Raw genomic sequence first — 23632 nt, 5'->3', positions numbered from 1 at the left:
CAGTGGCCACGGCTCACGGGCCCAGCCGCTCCACGGCATGTGGGATCTTCCCGGACCAGGGCATGAACCTGCGTCCCCTGCATCGGCAAGCAGACTCTCAACCACTGCACCACCAGGGAAGCCCTGTATACTTTTTGATGATGGCCATTCTAACTGGTGTGAGGTGATACCTCATTGTAGTTTTGATTTGCAATTCTCTAATAATTGGTGATTATTGATTATTATTCTCTAATAATTGGTGATTGGAGCAGCTTTTCCTGTGCTTCTTGGCTACCTGTATGTCTTCTTTGGAGAAATGTCTGTTTAGGTCTTCTGCCCATTTTTGGATTGGGTTGTTTGTTTTTTTAATATTGAGCTGCATGAGCTGTTTATATATTTTGGAGATTAATCCTTTGTCCATTGATTCGTTTGCAAATATTTTCTCCCATTCTGAGCATTGTCTTTTCTTCTTCTTTATGGTTTCTTTGCTGTGCAAAAGCTTTAAAGTTTCATTAGGTTCCATTTGTTTATTTTTGTTTTTATTTCCATTACTCTAGGAAGTGGATCAAAAAATATCTTGCTGTGATTTATGTCAAAGAGTGTTCTTCCTGTGTTTTCCTCTAGCAGTTTTATAGTGTCTGGTCTCACATTTAGGTCTTGAATCCATTTTGAGATTATTTTTGTGTATGGTGTTAAGGAGTGTTCTAATTTCATTCTTTTACATGTAGCTGTCCAGTTTTGCCAGCACCACTTATTGAAGAGACTGTCTTTTCTCCATTGTATATCCTTGCCTCCTTTCTCATAGATTAGCTGACCATAGTGCGTGGGTTAATCTCTGGGCTTTCTGTCTTGTTCCATTGATCTGTATTTCTGTTTTTGTGCCAGTACCATATTGTCTTGATTACTGTAGCTTTGTGGTACAGTCTGAAGTCAGGGAGTCTGATGCCTCCAACTCTGTTTTTTTCCCTCAAGACTACTTTGGCTATTCAGGGTCTTTTGTGTCTCCATACAAATATTAAGATATTTTTGTTCTAGTTCTGTAAAAAATGCCATTGGTAATTTGAAACGGATAGCATTGAATCTTTAGATTGCTTTAGGTAGTATAGTCATTTTCACAATATTGATTCTGCCAATCCTACAGCATGATGTATCTCTCCATCTGTTGGTATCATCTTTAATTTCTCTCATCGGTGTCTTATAGTTTTCTGCATATAGGTCTTTTGCCTCCCTAGGTAGGTTTATTCCTAGGTATTTTATTCTTTTTGTTGCAATGGTAAATGGGAGTGTTTTGTTAATTTCTCTTTCAGATTTTTCATCATTAGTATATAGGAATGCAAGAGATTTGTGCGCATTAATTTTGTATCCTGGAACTTTACCAAATTCATTGATTAGCTCTAGTAGTTTTCTGGTGGCATCTTTAGGATTCTCTATGTATAGTATCATGTCATCTGCAAACAGTGAACGTTTTACTTCTTCTTTTCCAATTTGTATTCCTTTTATTTCTTTTTCTTCTCTGATTGCTGTGGCTAGGACATCCAAAACTATGTTGAATAATAGTGGTGAGAATGGACATCCTTGTCTTGTTCCTGATCTTAGAGGAAATGTTTTCAGTTTTTCACCATTGAGAATGATATTTGCTGTGGGTTTGTCATATATGGCCTTTATTCTGTTGTGGTAGGTTCCCTCTATGCCCACTTTCTGGAGAGTTTTTATCATAAATCGGTGTTGAATTTTGCCAAAAGCTTTTTCTGCATCTATTGAGATAAGCATATTGTTTTTATCTTTCAATTAGTTAATATGGTGTATCACATGGATTTATTTGCGTATATTGAAGAATCCTTGCATCCCTGGGATAACTCCCACTTGATTATGGTGTATGATCCTTTTACTATGTTGTTGGATTCTGTTTGCTAGTATTTTGTTGAGGATTTTTGCATCTGTATTCATCAGTGATATTGGTCTGTAATTTTTTGTAGTATCTTTTTCTGGTTTTGGTATCAGGGTGATGGTGGCCTAATAGAGTGAGTTTGGGAGTGTTCCTTACTCTGCAGTTTTTGGGAAGAGTTTGAGAAGGATGGGTGTTAACTCTTCTCTAAATGTTTGATAGAATTTACCTGTGAAGCCATCTAGTCCTGGACTTTTGTTTGTTGAAAGATTTTTTTCTTTTTTTTTTTTTGGCAGTACACGGGCCTCTCACTGTTGTGGCCTCTCCCGTTGTGGAGCACAGGCTCCGGACTGGCAGGCTTAGCGGCCATGGCTCACGGGCCCAGCTGCTCTGTGGCACGTGGGATCTTCCTGGACCAGGGCATGAACCCGTGTCCCCTGCATCAGCAGGTAGACTCTCAACCTCTGCACCACCAGGGAAGCTTTCTTTTGATTTCCATTTGCATGGAGTATCTTTTTCCATCCCCTCACTTTCAGTCTGTATGTTTCCCTAGGTCTCAAGCGGGTCTCTTTTAGACAGCATATATATGGGTCTTGTTTTTGTATCCATTCAGCAAGCCTGTGTCTTTTGTTTGGAGCATTTAATCCATTCATGTTTAAGGTAATTATCGATATGTATGTTCCTATGACCATTTTCTTAATTGTTTTGGGTTTGTTTTTGTAGGTCCTTTTCTTCTCTTGTGTTTCCTACTTAGAGAAGTTTCTTTAACATTTGTTGTGGAGCTGGTTTGGTGGTGCTGAATTCTCTTAGCTCTTGCTTGTTTGTAAAGCTTTTGATTTCTCCATCAAATCTGAATGAGATCCTTACTGGGTAGAGCAATCTTTGTTGTAGGTTCTTCCCTTTCATCACTTTAAGTATATCATGCCGCTCCCTTCTGGCTTGTAGAGTTTCTGCTGAGAAATCAGCTCTTAATCTTATGGGAGTTCCCTTGTATGTTATTTGTAGTTTTTCCTTTGCTGCTTTCAATAATTTTTCTTTGTCTTTAATTTTTGCCAATGTGATTATTATGTGTATTGGCATGTTTCTCCTTGGGTTTATCCTGTATGGGGCTCTCTGCCTCTCTGCATTTTTTGGACTTGGGTGCTATTTCCTTTCCCACGTTAGAATTTTTCAACTATAATCTCTTCAAATACTTTCTCTGGTTCTTTCTCTCTCTTTTCTCCTTCTGGGATCCCTATAATGAGAATGTTGTTGCATTTAATGTTGTCCCAGAGGTCTCTTAGGCTGTTTTCATTTTTTTTCATTCTTTTTTCTTTTCCATAGCAGTGAATTCCACAATTCTCTCTTCCAGGTCAGTTATCCGTTCTTCTGCCTCAGTTATTCTGCTATTGATTCCTTCTAGTGTATTTTTCATTTCAGTTATTTTATTGTTCATCTCTCTTTGTTTGTTCTTTAATTCTTCTAGGTCTTTGTTAAACATTTCTTGCATCTTCTCGATCTTTGCCTCCATTCTTTTCCCGAGGTCCTGTATCATCTTCATTATCATTATTCTGAATTCTTTTTCTGGAAGGTTGCCTATCTCCACTTCATTTAGTTGTTTTTCTGGGTTTTTAATCTTGTTCCTTCATCTGGTACATAGCCCTCTGCCTTCTCATCTTGTCTATCTTTCTGTGAATGTGGTTTTTGTTCCACAGGCTGCAGGACTGTAGTTCTTCTTGCTTCTGCTGTGTGCCTTCTGGTTGATGAGGCTATCTAAGAGGCTTGTGCAGTTTTCCTGATGGGAGGGACTGGTGGTTGGTAGAGCTGGCTGTTGCTCTGGTGGGTAGAGCTCAGTCTCCCATTTCTTTTCAGAAGAGCTTCCTTAAAGTTTTTTTTTTTCTTTTTCTCTCTGGGACTGGGCAGAGCAGGTGGTTCTCTCTGAACTATTGATTTGGAATTGGCTGCAATGATTGTTTAATTCTGTGTGCATCATTCAGCTCTAGTCTGCCCTGCTGCACAATAGACATTTATGGTTGAATGAAGGTGTGTACATGAACTTCAACAGGGACTGGTAAAGCACAATGCATCCTGGAAGCTCTTCTGTTTAATGCAAAATACTCCTTAAACTTTGTAATTATGAATTTGAATTTTGTCTTTTGGACACCTAATTTCATCGTTTCCTCAATAGTGTGGTTGAGATTTGTAACAATCTGGGTTGGTAAGCAGGTTAATTGTGTATGAAGTAAGCCTTCATTAATGCAACAAGCTGCTTCCTCTCTCTTATATCCACATTGCATTAAAGAAATGGCTTCTACAATGTATAATCGTAGAGGACATCTTCAGAGACTGTTTTCTGCCAGGCCTACAAAAATTATCAGGATGTTATCAGAATTATCAGGAATCACAACCATGGTGATTACAAGGGAATACTTGCTGTGATTCACGGAAGGCTGTTTACCTCGTGTGAGTGAAGAGTTGTGTTTTGTGTGTGTCTCTGTGTGTGTACACATGTGTACAAGTACATGCATGTGTCTGAACAGTATCTAATTACTTGGTTTTTCCTCCCTGCCTCTCATTGTTTCTAGAACTGTTTAATTTTCCATTACTATTCTAGGACTTTATGTAGAGATAAAAAAGAATACTTGAAATATAAATACCTTTAAAGGAATCATGATTCTTAGAGACTGGCATATTGATTTATTTTAGCTACTTAAGATATTTTTACATGACCAACCCAAGAGAAAGAATGTTTTTGATATTTAATCATTTCAGATATGCAAATTGTGACTTTTCTAGTTACCTGGGATGAAATCAAGTAGCAGATATTTCTGGCAGCAGTGTTCTTCAAAAGATTCAACTAGGGCTTCCCTGGTCGCGCAGTGGTTGGGAGTCCGCCTGCCGATGCAGGGGACGCGGGTTTGTGCCGCGGTCCGGGAAGATCCCAGATGCCGCGGAGCGGCTGGGCCTATGAGCCGTGGCCGCTGAGCCTGCGCGTCCGGAGCCTGTGCTCCACAACGGGAGAGGCCACAACAGTGAGGGACCCGCGTGCAGCAAAAAAAAAAAAAAAAAAAAAAAAAAGATTCAACTAGCATAGTTCTGCATACCTAGCATATGCTCTATAAATAGCTGTGGATTAGCTGACCATGGATATTGTCAATTTCTTTTCATTCATTTAAAAAATTCAGTTGTCCAAGTATGCATGCCTGCAGAGTGTAACAAATCCTTATTATGAGTCCATTTTGCTTTAGATTCTGGGTATACAATGGTGAACAAGAGAGAGTTTTTGCCTTCAAGGAATTTACTTATAGTGGATGATAACGAAACTTCTAAGGCCATTTTGTTGAATTATATATGTTATATTAAGCATACTGAGTGTATTGCCCTATGCATCGTGCTAGTGATACAAAAAAAATTAACGAAGTACTCTTGACCTCAGGGAACTTAAAGACTAGTTATCTCTAATTAGTCTTTATCTCAAGACCCATGCACATGACTAAATAGCTAGCTGTGTAAGGCCTTGTAGGGTGACAGATGAGGGATGCTCATCTGGTCCTTTCCTCTGTGTTCCAGACACATGGCTGTCTCCTTCATATACTCCATGGATGGAGTTTCCTGACTCCTCCAGTGACTCAGATTTCTACACTTAGAATTCTTCCCTGCTTTACTTTCATCTATCATTTTTAAACTTCTTTCTTATATTCTCTCATAGCTTCAAAGGGAAAATATCTAGTCACTCTATTCTCACAGAATCCTTTCTGCTTGGAAGAATAATCATTCAGCACAGGGGCTGGGTTTTTTCAGGTATATTATCTCCACTGAACCACTTAAATCCCTTTTTGCTCTCAGTTTTGATCATTTCAGATTGCATCTGCCGAAGGCCCATTATTGCCACTCTTTAATCAACTTAGTGACCTTCATCACACTGTAGGCAAAGACCCATAGAAGTAATTTTAGCAGAAGTGAATCCCTCATACTCGATTTGGTGAAAGAATAAAATCGCTCTATTCAACCTAAGTGACCCTATTTGGACTTTTTATTTAACAAAATCCTGGATTAGCTTAGATTGTCAGTGACCATCTTCACGTAAGATAAAATATAATCACATGACAATGTTAACCTCTTGAAATTGGTTTTAAAGGGGAAAGAGACACAATTAGGTAGAATAAGTGAGAGAGGAAAGGAGGGAGGGCTTTAGAGTAGACTTTATTTTTAGTTTCTTTATTGCAGATGCTAAATTCAGATTTCTAAATATGAATACAGCGTGTCAGACAGCTTTGTGATGGTGCAGACTGCATCATTTATTCTGTAGATGACTGAGCAGGGGAATGCTCTCAGGTTTTATGACTAAATCAAAAATACATTTCCTTTCTTGTAGATGCCTAAATAACACATACACCATAAAGCCTCTGACTGAATATTTCTTCTACGGAAGAGGTGTATAATCTTATAAAAAGGTTGGTTGCTTCGGTCTGTGTTTATATACAGAGATATATTTTGTTCTTTCTTGTTGTGACCATTGAAGTTGTCTTTTCACTGATCTCACTGTCTCCAATTTCTCCCTATTCCAATCAACTTTGTATTCTGCTATTGAATTAATCTTTGGGAAACTCTTATATCACTCTTCTACTCCAAACTTTGGCCTCATGTTGTTTCTCTAACAAAGGTCAAGCATTTTATCCTAATATTGTAAATACTCAGTTCATTTTTTAAAATGTTATTTATGACTATTTTCTTTTATTGGTTCTGTTTCAATCAAATGAAACTACTGCTAATTGTCATATCCAATACAGACTTTTCAATTTCTAAGCCTTTTCCTTAAACACACTCTCCATTTTCTTAAAGTACATTTCTCTGATCTCCTTACACCTAAAGCTTTTCTGTATTTCAAGACTGAAAGGCCACTACGTTTACAAAGTTTTCCCATGATCTCCATTACCATAAGTTCTCTTTCTTTAGCTTAAACTCCCAATACGTTTTATTTATGTATTTTGTTGTTCTAACACTTCTTATCCTAATGTATGTAATATATATGTATGTATACCCACAGTTTATATCTATATCTTATTTACTTTGCTAGACTAAACCTACTAAAGGAAACAATAGTATAACCTTCATTGTACCACTTCTTTGCGTACTCTCTTTCATACAATAGGCATCTAATAATTATTCCTAATTTAGAATTTGATATGAGGCTTGTCTGTGTTAATCTATAGCCAAAGGTGTAGAATTATGGAAATGCAGAAGTAAAAGGACCCTCAACATAAATAATTTTACTTTTGAGAACAGTGAAAGTGATTCTATTCCATGATGAAACTACATCAGAAGGTATGTGGTAGCCCATCCATATCAGTTTGAATTTCTGGCAAGGGAATAGAAGGATGATGAAAATAGCTTGTGTAGTTAATTGACAGTACTGCAAAACGTATTAAAAAGTGATATAATTGAAATACTATTTCAGTAGTATTTAGATTCAAAAGAGGAAGAGTAACAGCATGTGACAGACTACAATATGTGGTTCTGGTACCAATCAAGAGGGACAGTAAAGTCAGGAATCAAAGGCTACATACAGTCTAGGCAGCTATAAATGCTTGATTCAGAGAGGTGGCTCTCATTTTTCATGGCATTTAACTAAAGAGTTGAGTGGGGTGGGATCGATGTTCAAGATACACAGTACACATACTTGGTGCCCCTGGAGGAGAAAAACAAAAGTGGGAAAGAATGAATGTTTAAAATCATATTCAAGAAAATGTACTGATATAAATGAAGATCTGAATCTACATATTACAAGGGCCATTTGTATCTGTAAAAATGGACCCATGATGATTATCTCTGAAACAGCAAAAAAGAAGACAAAGTCATTCATAAAGGAAAGGAAGTAGGTTGACATCGAATTTCTCATTAAATGTTCAAAACAATAAGTAAAGGAATAACATCTTGAAGATCCTCAAGAAAGAAGGTGAAGGATGTTATTCCATTCAAGTTGTCCTTTAAATGTGAAGGCTCTAGGAAAAATATGGAACATGCAAGAACTCAGGGGTTATTGTCCCTAGAAGCTTTTCCTAGCAAAATTACAAGATGAGCTTTATAAAAAAGTGCCATGGGGGACTTTGACAGAGACATCAGTGGTGAGTATTTTATACATCTAACTGTAGATCAAAGATCTTAAAGTTGTGGACAAGGACTAAAGAAGAGTTTGTCAGTGTTAAATGCAGTGCCAAAGTAAAAATGACAGAACTAAAGCGCAGAGAAAGGTGGGAAGGAGGGAATTAAATGATTTCTTTGGATATTGTTTAAAGCTGACGAATAATAGAAACTTTAGTATATTTAAGAGTACAAAGATTAGGCACAAGAAAGATATTAATATTGACTAAAAGTACATGATGGAGAAGAGAAACGGGTGGAAAAGCTATTGTAAATGAATTTTATTGTGACTCACAATCGTGGAACAATATGTATTGTCTGGTGGAAAAGGGGGGCTATGAATGTTACCCAAAATATTAATAAAAAGACAACCAACAGAACAAAATTTCAACTTCTTTGATGCCAAAAGAACACAGAAACAAAACAAAACTTAGTGGCATACAGCCTAAGAATGAAAAGAACTGCAAGAAAATCTTAAATATCATTCAGTAACGTTATTGTAAATAGTGATATTGAGATTGCTATTTTGTGGTTTCTTGTATGTTATGGAATAAACCAATAATTAAACTGAGATTTTCAGTGTATGAAAAACAGGTACAAGTATTAAATCGAAGAAATTAAATGAAAGTCCCGTAATGTTAAATTTGCTTTGGGAATATCAATTTGATTCATGATAATATATTTCCTGTATCTGTACAGTGGAAAGGCACAGGAGCTATGGCACTCCATCTGGAATCACCATTTTACTGCCCAAATTTTGTTTTCTAAATTCTATTCTTCACAGAAAGGAATCAGGGTTCCTTGGAGAAATGGCTGATTGTAGGCTTGGAGGAAGGAAAATACAAGGTGAATTTAGGATACCTTGTTGTGCTAGAAAGCAAGGGAAGACTCATGGGTTGGGTCATGGGGACAAGCACTAGGAAGTTCTCATTGGCCAAATTTGGCACATTTTGTACATGCAAAAGAACATGACTGTAGTTGATTGAAACACATGGAGTACCTAAGCATCCAGAGTCCCAAGTCTTTCAAGATATAAAAGAAGAGAAAGATTTAAAACAATGAGTTATTTGCCACTATTGGAGGTAACTATTAAGTCAAATCCTTCTGAAAACTGGTAATTAAAGACACATTATTATACATTTATCCTGGTTCTTCAGTGGGAACTATAGTTCTGGCAAACCGAATACTCTAATTCATGAGCAAAAGTTTTCTCTACAGAAGAATGTTAGTTAATAAATACAGAACAAATGAAAGAATTTTAAAAATACACAAAATAATATTATGATATATTTTATATGTTTCTATGTATGTTTCATATATATACATATATATTTCCAGGGAAGCCTATAATTTTATATAAAAGTTTCCTGTTGTTAATTTTTTTTTTTTTGCCAAAAAGCATTCATTTATTCAGCAATCATTTGAGGACCTAGTATGTGCCTTTGGGGAAAAAAATGCTGTCTAATGTTTTTGCATTATTTTCTCAAGCCAGGTCACTTAAGAGTTATGAATGCCATTAAACTATATAATTTCAGAACTGGAAGGACCCAAGAAGGTCATTTGGTCACTCCCTGCTCCATGCCCCTTCTCATTTTATAAACAGGAATCACATTATCCACTCTCATAACATGAATACTTTATGAACACTACCAGTAACTGAGGAAAGAGAAAGAAATTGACAAACTTCTAAGAAGCTAAAAAATCATTGCACCATATGAAGGTTCGGCTTGTAATTTTAAAATGCTAAGCACTTCTTTCATTTATTTGTTTTTAATCTTCAGAAAATTAAAACACGCAGATGGCCTATCTAGGTCATTATGAATTTTTTTTCTTTCTTTGACCGAATTGCTATTTCCTCTAGATTAATATCAGACTTGAGCTGCATGGCTGAGGCAGAAGTTCAGGGACCAGGGCATACAAGTGCCCTCTCCACTCAATAACCAGCAGACTAATTTGATGTTCCTATTGACTTGAATCTGTCTGCTTTATATCTTGAGCTTACGAGTGTGTGACCTCTTCTGCAGAGATCTGCTGCTTCCAGGCATTTTGTAAAGTGCTGAAATTGTCTGGAAAACTGCTCTTTGTGCTTTGCAAAATAATGGAAAGAGAGTATTTCCTACCTGACTACTGCAGTGATTTCCTAGTAATAAAATTGAAGATGTATGTTTTAATTTTATTTCCATTTAGTTTTGAGAACCATCTTGAGGTATTTTGGTTCCTAACTCTGACTCCTTATCTGTCATCTTTTATGATTCACTGTTTCTCTCAGCTGTAATTTCTTTTCAACTCTTCTTCATAAAAAGCAGCTCCATATTTTCCTGAGTCATTTTCTGTTTCTAATACAAAAGATAATATTTGGCCAGAATCTCAATCTTGAAATGCCATCCATTTTCTAATGTGTTTAGCAATCAGGCAATTAAGAAACTGGCCTTCTCTTTCATCATCTCCGGAAATTAGAGAGATTTTCTTCATGGCTGAACTGCATTTCTGAAAAAAATTGAGAGGGCGTTTGTAATTTGTACAGAAATTTTGTTTTCTTTGAACTTTTGTGCATATATTGGTCATTTAAGAAATAAGGAACTTAATTTTCTCTTTTTCCTTTCTTTTTCTTACCTTTGTTATTGTCCTTTTGAAATCTTGCCAGGGCCAAAATGAGTTATTTCAGTGTCCAAGTAACTATGCTTTTGTTTTAGCCATTAAAATAGCAAAGCATGTTATTTTATGGAGGTTATGAAGCAATCTAATAGTTTGTTTCTGTACTCACACAGCAGGAGGCTTTCCCTGGAGGCCTTGAACCACTTCCTGGACATAATTTATTTCCCCAGGTCCTGGGTCTTTACAGACAGCAAGAAGTCTAAAACAGCTTAGGAAGGAAATAACCTTTGTCCTAGGATTTGCACTCATGTCATTGTCTTCTCTTTGCTAGGACTGTTGTTTCTGATTCCCTGACTGAACTCTGAGGACTTGGGTCTTACCTCCCTGGATTGACTTACTCTGTCAGATACCTTCTGTAACGGAACTGGCCCTCCAGACTCCTGCTCACCCTGGTCACATTCTTCCGGTAAGATTTTTGCTAAGACTGTGACGTTATTGCCGGCTGGTGCTCTGTCTTCTTCATTCCTGGATCCTCTAACGTAGTATCTTGCCCAGAGTGGGAACTTGATAAGCAGTGGCTGCATGATAGTATTGACTGTAGCACACAGTGAGTTGGTCAGAGGTGAGTTGGAGATGCTGTGTTGCTGAGAACTTGTGTGGAGTCTTAGTGTGAGAAAGCTGAGGAGGATGGAGTGGGTACTGAATTATTTTCTTGTATACTTCTCTTTTCCCTCTTCTGTATTTATTTGCACTGAGCTGAAGTAAGTGTTGGTCAGTGCTTGACTGGAAATAGACCATTCCTCTGAATTATATAATCATTGGCTCCTTGATTTTTCCATTTTCTATCCTTCATTGCCCTTTCCAGAATGATATGAATCCCCTTTACCTGAGTAATAGTGCAGGGGATTATCACCTTCTTCATTTAAAAGATATAGTGATGGGCTTCCCTGGTGGTGCAGTGCTTAAGAATCCTCCTGCCAATGCAGGGGACACTGGTTCGAGCCCTGGCGTGGGAGGATCCCACATGCCGCGGAGCAACTAAGCCCGTGCACCACAACTACTGAGCCTGCGCTCTAGAGGCCGCAAGCCTAGAGCTCTTGCTCCGCAGCAAGAGAAGCCACCGCAATGAGAAGCCCGTACACCACAACGAAGAGTAGCCTCCACTCACTGCAACTAGAGAAAGCGCGCGCACAGCAAAAAAAACTAATGCAGCCAAAAATAAATAAATTAATTAATTAAATAAATTAAAAAAAATTTTTTTAAAGATATAGTGAAATGTCTACATGACCCTGGGACAGAGGGAGAAGTTTGGATTGCGAGACGTCCAAAGCTCAATGAAGGTGTGTCAAACATTTAAATCTAAACTTCTTCAATGGGGCAAAATGTTTTAGGAGGATCAGGAGACAAGAAGCATATAAGTTGTACCTTCAGTGAACAGCAGGACCATAGGGTCAGGGAAGGAAAGAGGCAAGAGATGTGCTCTGAAGATTCGGAGGGCTCAGGACACTGGGTTCCTGACCTCAGGCAGCTGATCAGCTGTAAGTGTGCCTATGGGAAAGCCATGGGGGGGGCTTTCTTCAAGTCTTGAGTAACTGGTGGCCTTAGACATGAGCTATTGCACCTGTCCTGCTATTGGAACGGGGTTCCCTGTAAAAACAAGCATGCGCTTCACTGACTGCTCAGCTGATGGACAGGACTCTGCCTTTGGTTACCACAGAGAACCCCTTCTGCCAGCCTCCTTCCAGAGTCAGGAAATGTCTTTCTCTTTATACTTTCAACTCAAATGCATCATGTGGATTCGCGTGGCTGCTTTAAGACAGGGACTTGTTTTATTTTCTTCCTTTTCTTTCCTGCACTTTATCTTGTGTTAGTCTTAGACTAGAAAAATGAAAACCCTGGGGGCACTTGGGAGCTTCTGCAACCCAGACAGCAGAGGCTGAAGAGCTCTCTCCTCTCTGTGTTTTTATGTCCTTTCAAAATGTCAGTTGGCACCTTTAAAATAAAGTCTGCCATCAAAGACACGCTCTTCTCCTCCCTGTCTGGTGTGCCAAAGATAGACATTACTCTGTCTGCTTTAGTTCTCCGCTTCCCATTATGTTTGGCAAAAATGTAATTGGCTCTCCTTTCAGAACAACTTTTATTTATTTTCTTCACTTCAACATTTCCTCTAAACAAGAGGTTTTGCAGCAGGGGAATGTAGACAGCTTTTGTTTTTGCTGCTTTGTGATTGGCTTCCCAGTGTTTTTTACAATGAAATTTTGTGCCCAGGAAAGATGCCACGGGAGCCAGGCAGTGCTGGTTTATCCAGGGTGACAGGTCACATAGGGAGCCAAGTTTACTCAGGTTTAACTCCAGGCTGGGGCTCAGGGCAGGCAGCGGCATTTCTTTCCTGCCTTCTAGTACCCTTCACATCCTGCCTTTGCAAAATTGATTTAGGTAATAACAATAATAACAATAATACTCCCTCTCAGTCAGCTTCTCTTACCCCAAACTTATGTTCCTTAGAGGGTCCTTGCTCTCTATCCTGCTGATTTTATACCAGTCTTTCAAAACCTGGCTCACGTGTCATGTGGAATTAACACTGCTGTGTCCTCTGCTGCCGTATCACTTTTCACATATGTTGATTACAGTGCTGCTGCACGCACTGCATGGTCGAATGACTCATTGTACATGAACCTAACAGCTTAGCACTCCCATTCCCCCCACCCAAGACCGTGAGAAGTTTAAGGTTAAGAAATGTGTCTCCTACCTTATTCTTTCTCACATCCCCAACGTTTAGCCTAGGGTATGATACATAGTGGTCAGTTAAAAGGTATTTATTAAATGAGAGAATAAATGCAAATGGTACATTTTTTTTTTTGGCGGTACGCGGGCCTCTCACAGCTGTGGCCTCTCCCGTTGCGGAGCACAGACTCCGGACGCGCAGGCTCAGCGGCCATGGCCCACGGGCCCAGCCGCTCCGCGGCATGCGGGATCCTCCCAGACCGGGGCACGAACCCGTGTCCCCTGCATTGACAGGTGGACTCCAAACCACTGCACCACCAGGGAAACCCCACAAATGGTACTTTTGCACATAGATCTCACAGTATTGTCCTGTTGGATGCAAGCTGATGTGCCCGACAGGAGCATGGATTTAAAGCACTGAATTTGTAGGTATTTAAGTGAGATCCAAGGTTAAGGAAAAAGAAGAGTGTTGAGAATAAGTAAAGGAACGTGACTAGCTCTCTGCTTTGGATTTTTGTGAAAGAAGTCAGATTCTCTTGAGATTGGTAAAATAAAGGGAATGACAACTGGGCTTTACAACTGAGGAAATGAGAGAATATACTCACAAGGTAATATGATACACCAGTGTGAACAAGAAGATATTCTGAGAGGGTATGGAGAGTTCAGGCTTTTCTGGTGAAGCAAAGATGAGGACACTGCCACTACTCTTGAACAGAAAGGAGGAGTGACCCTGAGTGTGAATTCCACTTGGGGGACAAAACATCTGGAGAGGTTGCAACCAGAACTGGGGACTCTGGAGTTTCAGGGATAAACTCTGTTGGAAATCCAGGCGAGGGATGAACTATGCATGGATCATGTTGTTAGTAACCTCTGAGACAAGTCAATAAGAAGAGCACCTCCAAATTCATGACACGGGCATGTATCTTGCACCATTACTCAATGAGACAGTGTGCTATGGCAGGAGAAGCTCTTTCATGGGAAGGCAGGCAGGTGGCGTGAGTTGTAATTCCTTTCCTCTCACAATTAGCTGCATGACCTGGGGGAAGTCACTAAACTGGGTCTCAGCTGATTTATTTGTAATATGGTAATAACTGCATTTTATCTGTGTAAAGGGAAAGTATTGCGCTGAATGATTAATTGAGCTCTTCAGCTACTGTAAAATCCATTGTATCTCCCTGGAAATTCTCCACTGTGTCAATTAACGTGGCTATTCTTAAGAGTTTGTTGTTTAAATTATTTAATTATGTTCACAATATGTGGTTGTCATATAGCATACTTAGGTCACCTGACCCTAAGCATGACTGCCTTGGAAAGGACGTGTTTGTAGTGTTGAAAATCTACATTTAAGACAGGTGAATTTTATATTTTAACAAGAGGAATGAATGTTAAAAGTTGGTTTTTCCTTAACATCTGAAATGTGTAGTGTTGGAGTGATATTTGAACATTACATAGTGGTAGAACTCTCAGAAAAATATGATTCTTTTAACTTGAAGAGATCTCAGCACTTTGAACTCATGAAAGATATGTCTAGCTTTCTGAAAAATTAGAGGTTCCAGAAGGTTAAGACTATTTCTTAAAATCATTTTTTATTTCTTAACAGAAGGAATAACATTTAATCAGGTAAATAATCTCTTTTCATTTCCACCTAGCTTTCAAATACTGTATAAACACAACCACATTATAAAAAAAGAAATTTTTAATGACAGGAGAATATACATATTATTGTAGAAAAGATGAAAATGAAAAAAAAGCTTTAAGAAGAAAATTAAAATCATCCTTAGAAATAACTGTAGTGAACACTGACATCTCTCTTTCGATGTATCTTTATATATCTATCTTCTCTCTGTCGTGTGTGTGTGTGTGTGTGTGTGTGTGTGTGTGTATAGAACCACACACATATACATACACATATACTGGGTTAGCCAAAATGTTCATTTGGATTATTACTATCTTTTGTCTTTTGGTGGGTTCACTTATAACTACAACTCATATTCTGAAAAGTACGTTTTATAATGAATCAACTTTGGAAAATGTACCATAGCTCTTTTCTATGTAAGATGAAGAAAGAATACATCTCATTTTCCTTCAGTCTTTTCCCTCATTCCATTAGTTTTGCATCATCAAGGTGTATAACACTGATCCTTTGACCTGTAATTATGTATTCTCTGCTTCATTTTGAAGTTAATTATAAAAATTGAAAACCAATGAAATAATGCAGTTGGTAAAAGCACAGGCCCTGGAACTGTACCACCTGGCTTCAAAATCTAGTTCTGCCACTTTCTGTCTGGGCTTTTGCAAATTTGGATATATTACTTAACTTCTCTGTGCCTTCACTTCCTCTTATGTAAAATGGTCATAAAATAGTATCTACCTGCTGGTGGTGTTGTGAGCATTAAATAAGAAAGTACTTACTAAGTTCCTAGAATAATGCCTGGTACATAGTAAGTGCTTGGTAATAGTATTTCTTGGAGAGCCCCATGCTATGAATGACCCTGTATCACTAAATCTGTGCTGCTTAAGGGAGAATGTTCTAGGAATCAAAGTGAAATGGTTTTCTTTTCTTCTGTGCATCTCATCAATTATTCAAAAGCATGTGATGTATTAGTTTACTTCACATTTGGACTATAACTTTCTTGTGCAACTTTTTGTTTTGCCTGGAATTTCTAATTATTTTTCATTTTGTCTGCTAATGAAAGAGAGGAATGCCCTTATCACATTATTGTATTGTTAACCTCTTCCAGGAACCTATTTATTACATTCATTTAAGTAGAGATTGAAAATATAACAGCCACTTAGGGAGGCTTCCTTTTCGTAGATTATTGAATTTGATTTGATGTCTATTGTGAGGCCTTATAAGGACCAGATTTGATACTCTGTCTGGCCTCAATGAACACAGCAATTGCAAGTAGAATTGTTTGACTTTTCTTTCTTCAACTCTCATTATTCTGATTTAATGTATCAGATTGGATAGCTGTGACCCTGACTTCTCAAGAGTTTTCTTCATCTGGAAAAATTTCTTGCAGAAATAAACTGGGTGGCTTTTTGTACCTTCAGGTCGGTGCTTCAGCTTATTTTCTCTATGCACTACCTCTCTAGTACTTTATTGAAGGCCAGGTCTCCTAGACTGAATTTTGGAATTGTCCAAATAGCCTTAGTGACCTGCTTCCCTGAAAAGAACTGCGCAGGAAAGCCCTATTCAGAGCCATCCATGTTTGGATAATTGCCTATTTTTGGAGAACAGTGAACAGTTCAGCATGTCTGCAGTTAAGGGAGTATCTGAGGGAGTAATGAAGTGTGAGGCTGGATGGGTGGACAGTGGTGGGGGGAGATTATGAAGGATGTAGAACAATTTGCCAAAAAATTTTAAATTTACTCTGTGCTGAAGGGAGGGAATGATGGAAAAACTTTAGTAGAGGAGTACAGTGATCAGATTCATCCTTCCTAAAACAGATCTTTTTTTTTTTTTTTTTTGCGGTACGCGGGCCTCTCACTGTTGTGGCCTCTCCCGTTGGGGAGCACAGGCTCCGGACGCGCAGGCTCAGCGGCCATGGCCCACGGGCCCAGCCGCTCCGCGGCACGCGGGATCCTCCCAGACCGGGGCACGAACCCGCGTCCCCCGCATCGGCAGGCGGACTCTCAACCACTGCGCCACCAGGGAAGCCCCTGAAACAGATCTTTGATGGAAGTTTTAAAGACGGTTACAAAGAGGGCCTGGAGAGACAGAAGACTGATTGGAGGCTGTTACGTTTACATTTTTGGCAGTGGAAATTTAACATCAAAACAATTTCTGATAGAATTAATTATATGTACTATTCAGTTAGATGTGACAGATAAAAAGAAGCCCACATTATAATGTGAACATAAGAGCAGGTTTTAAAGAAGAAGGTAAAGAATCCAGTTTTAGGTGTTTGTATGCCTGTGGGATATGCAGATAGAGATGTTTAGTTGGTAGTTGGAAATCAACAGAGAGGACATCTGGATACACAGATCTAAGAATTATCCATGTTGAGGATGTAACCAGTGAATTGGATATGCTCCTTTTTAGAGATTCTATTGCCTGAGAAGAGGGCTGAGGACAGGAAAATCCCGTGGACCACAAGTGTTTAAGAGGTGATTGGAAGAAGAGGAGTCAGTGGTAGGGAATGCATCTTGTTCATCTCTGTGTACCCAGTATCCAGCAGTCTTTCACATAAATACTTATTGGTAGATTCTTTGGGACTAAAAGGAGAATTTAGGAATGAAGACGTGAAATCAGGAGTACTAGCGATCTGGAAAACAAAGGCAGAGAGAAATGTAAGCAAGAAGGAGACATTAAATAAGGTGAGAAGTATCCTTTGGATTTGACAATTAGGAGGTCATATTCTGCCTTAGGCAGCTGCTTTAATGGGCTGGTGGGGCCAGAGCCATATTGCAATGAGTTGAGGGGTTTGTGCTAGGCAAGGGGAGACAGAAGCTATATTAGTCTTTGAAGAAGTTGGACTGTGAAAGGAAAAGAAAGGTGGTATTTATAAGACAAAGGGTAAAAATCTTATTGACAAGTAAGCATTCATATTTGATAGTTTTGTGGAGGATGGAGGGACCTGAGGAAGGAAGAGCAGAGAAATGACCTCTCACTTCGTACTGAATATTAATTCCATAGTGTTGGTTACGTATGTGTGTGTGTGTGTGTGTGTGTGTGTGTGTGTGTGTGTGTGTGTGTGTGTGTGTTTCATTTACCTCCAAGAAGACCATTACTAACTGAGACAGGAGTCTCACCCTATACTTCTGTTCTTCCTCAGCTTATTAATGCATGGTATCTGGTTATTACTGCTTGAGTTATAGATATTCCATATCACTGTATGAGGAAATATTTGAAGGCAATTCTCTGGATAATTTCTTGCTACTTTGTTTTTAAAACTAGACAATGTTGAAACAGTGCCACAGGTCTCTCAGCAGTCAGCTGTAGGCCTCTTGCTGTGTGGGTTGGTATGTAGTTGTACACTTGAATTGGCCCAGATAATTTTGGCAGATTTGAACATTGTCACCTCTCTCTAAGTAGTCAAATTGGCTCACTTTTGGTAAGATTACAGAGCTGCTAACTCTACGCTTTGGATCAGGAAAGCATGTTCTCTCTTCAAAATCAAAACCAAAAGAGAACCAAGTGTGATATTATTCCCCTCTCTTTCCATTTCACCTGTTCTGAAACTTTTTCTCTTTTGGGGACAAGGACTTTCCCAAAGCTCTGGGCCCACAAGACTTCTGTGAATGACCGCCTTTTCAATCTCCTACATATCTTTGCACAACCACTTCTCTGCCTATATTTAAGGAAAAGAGGAGACGTGTTTCACAGTTATGCCTTGAACTTGATGATACCAGTAGATGTCACTCTGAACAGCAGGATGGGGTATCCCTGTTCTTAGCTGTGGTTCAAAATGGGCTGTGGTATTCCTGCTGCTAACCACTTTTGAACATCTCAGGACTGACACATCTGAATTATAACATTCTCTGCATTGCCAGTTTTACTTCTATGTTGTGAAATAAGAGGGCTGGGAGAGCTGCCATTTCATCTCGTTCTCATTCAGCTAGAATGCCAAATGCTTACATAGTTACACCAATCAACTAGACAAGAAGAAAATGTTTCAGGGAAAAAAATGGAGGAAATACATATTTTAAAGCAGCATATCTGAATTCAGTGTCAGGCACATTAAATTCTGGTGAGACTTAAGGCAGCGGGGAAGCAGTAAATACTTTCCTCAGTGTATGTGGCTGGACCCAGACTAAGCTGACCTCTCCCCACCTATACAGTATCACTTTCCACTCTTGCCCTAAATCAGTGATTCTCAATAAAACTCCTGAAATAGGGAAAAAGAGGAATCTTCCTAAAATTCTCAGAAAACAATAAAGTTAATAGATAAGTTTTCCTTAAATTTATTTTTTCCTTCCATACTCCATCCCCTCTCCACAAACCTTTGAAATCTGCTTTAGTACATGACAAGATCAATGAGCAAACAGCAAATAGGAAACGTTGGGGAAAACTAGTCTAGTTGGACAGATTTATATTTTGCAGACATATGTTTGTGGTTGTCATGCTGTATACAGTTATATCTCATTATGCTTTCTTTTAAAGTTGTTTCCATTATGGACATAGTAAATAATGTATGTGAGATGGTATGTATCGATTTATGATATTCTGTCACCTGAACAAGAGTAAGGACTGTGCTCCGCATGAACCACCCTCCACAATTAGTCTTGGATAGTTATTTTACCCTGTGCAAACTCTGCTCAGTTCTAAGTCAAAGTTCTTGGTTGAGCTTTAATGCCTGAGTTGGAATTCCCTTCCATCTCCCCTACCAAATTTATACAATCCAACCAACACTCAGGACCTATCTCAAATATCACCTTTGCCCCTACCATAAGGAAGTATTGGTCAGGCAATAGGATTATTAAGAAAGGGAGGAACAAGACAGTACATGCAGGGAAAAAAGGACTTTTCCTTGGGAGGTAAATATGTGACAGCTTTGGGGGCTAGATTTAAGGGCTCTGGAAGCTCATGCAAGGAAAGATCACTCCCAGGGGTGCATTTGTTGAGAAGGTAGAATTGATATTCACCTCCTTGAAGGCTGAGAGGTATGTGGCTGGCTGGCAAAGAGTGAGGAAGAAGGTCCTCTAGGAAGAGAAGACATAAAGAAAAACACAGAGATGGGCAAGGCTCAAGCAGGGACAAGTGGCAGTGAGGTCAAATTGTCTAGAACTCAGGCCTTATGACTGAGAGTTATTAGGGATAAGGCTGGTAAGACTTCCTACCCTAATTCCTCCTCTCTGCTGAGACTGAAGACAAAGGGAGTCATAATATTTTCCAGAGCACATGTGGCTCTCTTGCTTCTCTATGTCAGCTGTGATTCCCCCATCAATCCCATCTTCCATATTCTCTTTATAAAATCATCTTGAATGTGAATCAACATGAAGATGCATGTTTAATAATAATAACAACAAAAGATAATACTTGGCTTCTCTCTATATCTTGCAAGGTTTAAGAGACTAGAACTGCTACTGATCTTACTAGTGTGGTGTTAGCTCAAAATGTGTCATGAAAAACAGATGTGTACAACTCAAAGGCAAAGGCTCCTAGATAAAGATGCAATCCTCTTATAGAGCAGGAGGAGAAAGAGACAGATAATGCTGCTTTAATTAAGGTCTTCTTAATATCTCCATTATAATTTCCTACTTGAAGGGTTACATAGCTGTTAAATCTATGACATTGCATTGAATAAGTGAATACGTTTCAGTACTAAAAACAATTTTCTCCCTAATAACTGTATTTTCAAAATGCTATTTTAATACTGTTACTTCTTTTCAAAGGTTAAGGACACATTTCTGTTTTCCTATGTTAAGATGACCCCAGCATTTTACAAAATGAGAATAGATGTGCTTCCAGGGACTTTCTTTAAAAATTCATAGTATTTTATTCTCAGAAATTTATATTTACTTACTTGGGAAATAACCTACAGAATAACCTACAATTTAGATCTTCAGGGAAAGAAAAGGATGACTTCTCATTATGTGAAAAGTTTCAAGCTAAATCTTCTACAATCCTTTATGTCGACCATCCAGCTATATAATGCTGTAAGCTATTGGATTTTCCTCTTTATAAAATCCTTATTAATCAAAACATGTTGGTGCAAAGCAGAGGATTAATTGTTTGCTCTGAAAATTAAGGAAAGGGCATATAGAAGAGAAAAAAGATATTAAATAGCATGATGTTTCATTCTGCTTGGAATTAATAAGCATAGTGATCACCTTATTTTTTTTTAATTTTTTTATTTTGTTTTTTTGCGGTATGCGGGCCTTTCACTGCTGTGGCGTCTCCCGTTGCGGAGCACAGGCTCTGGACGCGCAGGCTCAGTGGCCATGGCTCACGGGCCCAGCCGCTCCGTGGCATGTGGGATCTTGCCGGACCGGGGCATGAACCCGCGTCCCCTACATCGGCAGGCGGACTCTCAACCACTGTGCCACCAGGGAAGCCCTTATCACCTTATTTAAATTCCTGAACTTTACCATATTATCAAAATTTATTATATGCACAAAATCTATGGAGATTTCAGATGTACTTGTTGTGGACCTAGATGACTTGAGAAGATTATTGTGAACCTTTAGAAACTTTGTAATAAGGATTCTATGATGTCATTTAAATTAGGGCACACGGGCAGTATCTTTTAGTATTGACTTGTACAGTATTTACTTGGTTGTGATACCAAGTTGCAAAATAAGTTAACTTCCAATATTGGGGAAGATATGGTCATCCTTTTTACAGAGCTTTTCATTTTAGAGAAGAGCTTTCTTCTCTTAGACTCATAGCACTTTGGACTTCTTACAGTAAGTGACATCTGCCACCTAATACGTGAGAACAAAGACCATGTTTTTCCCACCTTTCTGTCACTGACAGAATTAAAGTGAATTGGTAAATAAATATTTATGAGTAAATGTCACAGTCCACTGTGCTGTCAAGAACCAAAAGGCTAAACATAAAGTTACATTTTGGTTAAAAGAAACCAGAATCATGTTGCCGTGGCATCCTTTGTATTGTAGCTTAATCCTTTTGGCTCCAACTTTTATCATTAAAAGTTGAAAAAAGAACATGCAAGAATGTAGACAATTTTCTTTTCCATTCCTTTACATGTCAGTAAATCCCTTTCTTCCTCTTCTGTACCCCTCATGCAAAAGTAGCACATGAATATAAACCTACTACTATGCTTTTGATTCAAATCTGAAATAGTTTTCTAAGTTGTAAGTGTAAATGTATAAGAGAATTCCAGTTTTATACTATAGATGTAGGAAGGGAAAAATCGCCTATAAATGATTTCCACTAGATCTAAATTATATTCAGTACTGTCAGTGATTTTCTTCATTCAAGGCTTTAGATTGGGAACTTCTTGTCATGACTACCCAAGAGCAAAAATTCAGACTTTCCAGACAAAGATTAATTTCTTAGGTAACTTTCTCTATAGGGCTCAACAATACAAGTTAGAGAGGCCTTGGCAGTGCCAACTTGAACCCTGATAATTCTCTTTAATGGGAGACACATCCAAGGATGTTAATGTTTGGTCTACTATTTTAGATGTTATTTCTGAGGTCAATAATAATACCAATATTAATAATATTAGGACAATAATAATACTAATATTCACTGATATTTGCGTGCTACCTATGTACAAGGCACTGTTCTAGCCTCTTAACAGATATTACATCATTATAGCAAACCAATGAGCTAAGTAATTGTATTATCTCATTCTCTTGATGAGAAAACTAAGGCATATGTCGTCCAGGTTATTGCTTCATGCCCTTTTTGAAAAGCATGTGTAGCAACTAATTATCCTGGCTAAGACTAACCCAGGGCTCATAAGTCAGGGCCTAGACTCATATCTCAATAGGATAGACACATTTGAGCTTGAGAAAAATGGGGAAATTTTAGTGTATTTCCTAAGGATGCTATCTAATGGTACGAGTTCTTAATAATCTCAAATTAATTTTGCTCTTTGATCCAAACTGTAAAATAAGCTTAGCATTGTTAAGTACTCAAGTCAGCTAGCAATCTTTAACTGTAGCTTATAAACACAAATGTTCTGTTCAGTACTTAGGTCTGCTCTTTTATATTACTATACTTTACTATTTAAAGAAATTGTGTTGCATGAATGCGGTTATTTTGCATATTATTTTTAACAATGCTGAATCTGCCCGAATAATGTAAACTTTGATTTTGTGGGGAAAATTAGCTTTAGTTTGAGCTTTTGAAAAATGTACAGTAAATGCCAGCCTATAAGCCAGCCTACATTTTTGTAAGTTAATTTTTATAAGACGTTTCACATTTAAAATGATGCTTCAGTTTTGTTTATCTGTTTGCCACTAGAGTCAGTGTAGAAAGTTGAAGCTGTTTGTGGCATGTACAACTCAGATGTTTCTCATTAAAACATTCGAATCCATCCAAATAAAAGGAAATAGGAAATAGTTGGTCTCTTTGTATATTGTTGTCCATAATTTGCCCCAAATGTGCATACAAATGCAGTTATTTTTAGTCCCTTATAGTTTCTTTGTATTTTGTTGCTCAAGGAGATATTTGTCCAGGTGCAAGCCTTGCAGCAAAGGGTCCCAGTCCCAGGCCAGTCTCAAAACCCCCCACTTAAAAGGGAGGAAGTGGAGGCACAGAGACACAGGGAAACTTACAGAAGGTCTTGCAGCTAGTAAGATGTGGAGCAGAGATCCTAATCCAGTGAGCAGGACTTAAGGGTCCAGAGCCTGAGATAACAGTCTGCCATCCTAGAGGGATTAGAATACTTCTGTGTAGAATGGTTTCTT

General features: G+C 38.4%; 1 long non-coding RNA gene across 1 annotated transcript in view; it reads left to right on the top strand.

Annotated features, from left to right (window-relative positions):
- The window catches only part of LOC116764756, a 158472-nt gene that overhangs the window by 17213 nt on the left and 117627 nt on the right, over positions 1–23632 (top strand). Inside the window, exon 2 of the long non-coding RNA XR_004353003.1 lies at positions 10911–11045. This is a non-coding gene — a long non-coding RNA (uncharacterized LOC116764756). The remainder of the gene's footprint in view (positions 1–10910; positions 11046–23632) is intronic.

This window comes from Phocoena sinus, chromosome 13, assembly GCF_008692025.1.
Source record: "Phocoena sinus isolate mPhoSin1 chromosome 13, mPhoSin1.pri, whole genome shotgun sequence".
Lineage (NCBI taxonomy): Eukaryota > Metazoa > Chordata > Mammalia > Artiodactyla > Phocoenidae > Phocoena > Phocoena sinus.
Note: the sequence above shows the minus strand (reverse complement) of the source record. Positions and strands in the feature narration are given on the sequence as shown.